This window comes from Aptenodytes patagonicus, chromosome 3 (assembly GCF_965638725.1).
Source record: "Aptenodytes patagonicus chromosome 3, bAptPat1.pri.cur, whole genome shotgun sequence".
Lineage (NCBI taxonomy): Eukaryota > Metazoa > Chordata > Aves > Sphenisciformes > Spheniscidae > Aptenodytes > Aptenodytes patagonicus.
Genome location: NC_134951.1, coordinates 67,687,112 through 67,691,083, shown reverse-complemented (window position 1 = coordinate 67,691,083; position 3,972 = coordinate 67,687,112).

Here is a 3,972-nt window from a genome sequence, read left to right as displayed (position 1 = left end):
GCCTGCTTTCCTCCAGAGCATTTTTATCCTAATTCTTAGAACAATATGATTTTTTTAATAGAAATCAACAGGACTTCTTCCAAACGTTGTCTAGCAGGTTGAAAATGACTACCATTTTTCCCCTTTTTATGACATAACTGAGGAACTACACCAAATTACCTCCCTCTAAAAACACATCTCAAGACAATAGAAAAGTAGTGTGGTAAGTTGTAGTTCGTAAGTTATTGTCATCTGACAGCCCTCTGAATTTTGTAGCTTGAGATTATTGTTTTGAAAACTGAAGGATGAAGATTTTTTTTTTTTATATTTAAAACCTTTGAAGTCTAATGCCTGCAATCCAGTTATTTCCCTGCAGTCAAATGGGTATTTTCTGTTTGTCGGAAATTTTTACAATAGTTCTTAATGAAGCTTAGTTCAGAAAAAAAGGATGTTTTACAGACACAAGTTGGTGCATTTACACAAAATTATGTCTATTTTAAAAGATATTTTTTGTAGGGTTATCAGAAATGTTTGCATGTTATAGCAGGTGGTTTTAAAGGAAAACCAGTATCATAGTACTTCTGTCCTTAACATTTCTCGGTGGCATGAGTATTCTTAAGATAGTTTTTCTGGACCGCTTCCATTCCCACAGATACCAGACATTAACCACAATGGTACATACTAAATTCCCAAGGATTTAAAGACAATAGCCATTTTTCCCTTCTCTACTCACAGGAAGATAACAGATCCTGTTAGCAGGGTTTTCATAATTTTAGGAAGAGCCAAATCAAACAGTTGAATTTTGTAGTTCTGGTGTAATGGTGTTGTGGTTTAACCCAGCAGGCAGCTAAACACCACACAGCCGTTTGCTCACTGCCCCCCTGCAGTGGGATGGGGGAGAGAATCAAGAAAAAAAGAAGAGTAAAATTCATGGGTTGAGATAAAGACAGTTTAATAGGACAGAAAAGGAAGGGAAAATAATAATGATGATGAAAAAATATACAAAACAAGCGATGCACAATGCGATTGCTCATCACCCGCTGACCGATGCCCAGCTAGTCCCCAAGCAGCGGTTGCCACCCCCTCCCCAACTTCCCCCCCAGTTTATATACTGAGCATGACATCATAAAGTATGGAATACTCCTCTGGCCAGTTTGGGTCAGCTGTCCTGGCTGTGCCCCCTCCCAGCTTCTCCCTGGCAGGGCATGAGAAGCTGAAAAGTCCTTGACTTAGTATAAACACTGCTTAGCAACAACTAAAACATCAGTGTGTTATCAACATTATTCTCATGCTAAATCCAAAACCCAGCACTGTACCAGCTACTAGGAAGAAAATTAACTCTATCCCAGCTGAAACCAGGACAAATGGAAAGCTGAACTAGAAAGATTTCAGTATGTGTTAGCTGGCTTTGATTTGTTTCTGCATTATGTTCAAATGTAGTGAGATCCCCTAGTAACTTTTTCAATGTCATGTTCTGGGTTCAGTTCCTAGAATGCAGTGCTGGTGTCTTACTGCTTAGGATTCACTAGTGCGTAGATATCTCCATTGCAGAAGTGCAGAAAATAACTCTCTTGGTGTTACAAGAAGGCTTGGAAAATCAGAATTAACTTGCACTTGAAACTTCAACTAAACTGACTTTTCAGTTGATAATATGGTTCACCACTGAAGCATGCTTTTAGCAATGTTTGCTAAAGAGATGAGCAGCTGTGTCTTGTGCAGAGCTTGAAGTTGATGTCATTTCTTTCAGGTTTTGTAGGTTTGTTCATAAATACAAACTGCAATAAATACCTCGGGACTTTGTAAATGTCAGGTAAGTGTTTAAGTTAAACTTGGCTCAGAAAGGACAAATAGGGCATTAGAAACTATGAGGTTAGCTTGTTTTTTGGGAAGAGGTTTCTGATCAGACAATTTGCTGAGTAACTATCTTCTTTGCTACTGCTCAGAGTATTTCATCTTCTTGCAAATGGTAGCTTGTTTTCCTTCTGTCAGTTTTGTCCCCAAAAATATTGCTGTTCCCCAAGAAGATCAGGAACTAGCCGTAGTAGTCATTGCATTCGGTATATCTGCCTCAAAACTATTCTGTCAGAAGTATGCAATTTCTTGGAAATGTTAGATTTACATTCTTAACAGTGGATGTTGAAACCCTGGTGCTGTTAGGAAAATTATTAATTAAGACTCAGCCTCTTAAATTTGTGTAAACATAAGAGATCCTTAAGTGCTTTCTGTTCTGGAAGGTTTTCCTTTGCTGCCACACTGGAAGAGGAATGATATTTTTTGCCTGTGTGAGGGCAGATAGATGCATTTTAAAACCAAGTGACTGTCTCAGATTCTTTTCTCTTCCCCCTACAATACTACTGCATTGCACATTGTCCTGAATCTTTCAAGTCACATGGAGTCCTATGTGAGTAAAAGAGACCGGCCAGGTCTTAGGATATGATTAAGGACAAGGATGTTAAGATCGATCAGAAATGACACAGAAATATATCATGAGCATATGGGAAAAATTTGGTATGGCGGGTAGTTACATATAATGGAAAGGCACTGTTACTCTGTAAGCTGAAAACCAAGCACAGGAGTATGACTGCCTTGTGCTATACAACATACGTGTGCGTGTGTATATATGCACACAACCAAACTCTTCTTGTAAGTATCACAAGGTTAAATGTATTTTTTAATGAAAATTTCTGAACTATAATTACAAAAGCCACTGAATTATCACCCTCCCTGCAGGTATGTCTTCTGTTGTGTGCTGTGTACTTAACAAGTAGCCAATAGCATGGGGATAGTTTAGATGTTTAAATTGCTCAGGCCAACTTGCAGGTTTTATAATTGTGAAATGAAGACGTTTAAGGGTGCGCAAAGCACCGGATTCTTTTATTAGCTGTGACTAGCTTAAAATGTGAGGCCACAGTGAGACAAGAATGTGTTCCCTGGGTTAATAAGCTCTATTTCCCCCAGTCTTGTTTCCAGCAGTTGCTAGTAGTGGTATTAAGAGAGAGCCTAAAAACAGGGCAAGTGCATGATGGTATTTCTGCTAGGATACAGTCCGGCAGCCTGCAGTGTGAGGACTTCTTGGGACAGGGAACGTGGAAATGCCTTACCATCTACAGCTAGTTAGCCTTGCAGTTCTGTAGTACCAAATATCTGAGCAGTGTGATTTGGAAGCTGTCAGGTAATATTTATCTGTGCATTTTCACTTAACTACTAATTAGTTTAAATTAATAAACTAACAGTCTTGTGATGAAGAAGTAGTTTGCTTAAGCTTCTGAATATTCATGCGCAGCACCTTGACACAGGATATCAGTGCCTACCATTTACAGGTTCAAAGCCATTTAATATTCCTGCCTTTTACAGACATACCAGCTATCCAGTATGACACACTGCTATGGTTTAACCCCAGCCGGCAACTAAGCCCCACGCAGCTGCTCGCTCGCTCACACCCCCCACCCCCCCCCACCCACCCCCCCACAGTGGGAAGGGGGGGAGAATGGGAAGAGTAAAAGTGAGAAAACTCATGAGTTGAGATAAAGACAGTTCAATAGGTAAAGCAAAAGCCGCACACGCAAGCAAAGCAAAACAAGGAATTCATTCACTGCTTCCCATCTCCAGGAAAGCAGGGCTCCATCACGCCTAACGGTTACTTGGGAAAACAAATGCCATCACTCCAAACGTCCCCCCCCCCCTTCCTCCTTCTTCCCCAGCTTTATATGCTGAGCATGACGTCATACGGTGTGGAATATCCCTTTGGCCAGCTGGGGTCAGCTGTCCCGGCTGTGTCCCCTCCCAACTTCTTGTGCACCCCCAGCCTACTCGCTGGTGGGGTGGGGTGAGGAGCAGAAAAGGCCTTGACTCTGTGTAAGCACTACTCAGCAATGTTGAAAACATCCCTGTGTTATCAACGCTGTTTCCAGCACAAATCCAAAGCGTCGCCCCATACTAGCTGCTATGAAGAAAATAACTCTACCCCAGCCAAAACCAGCACACACATGTAGA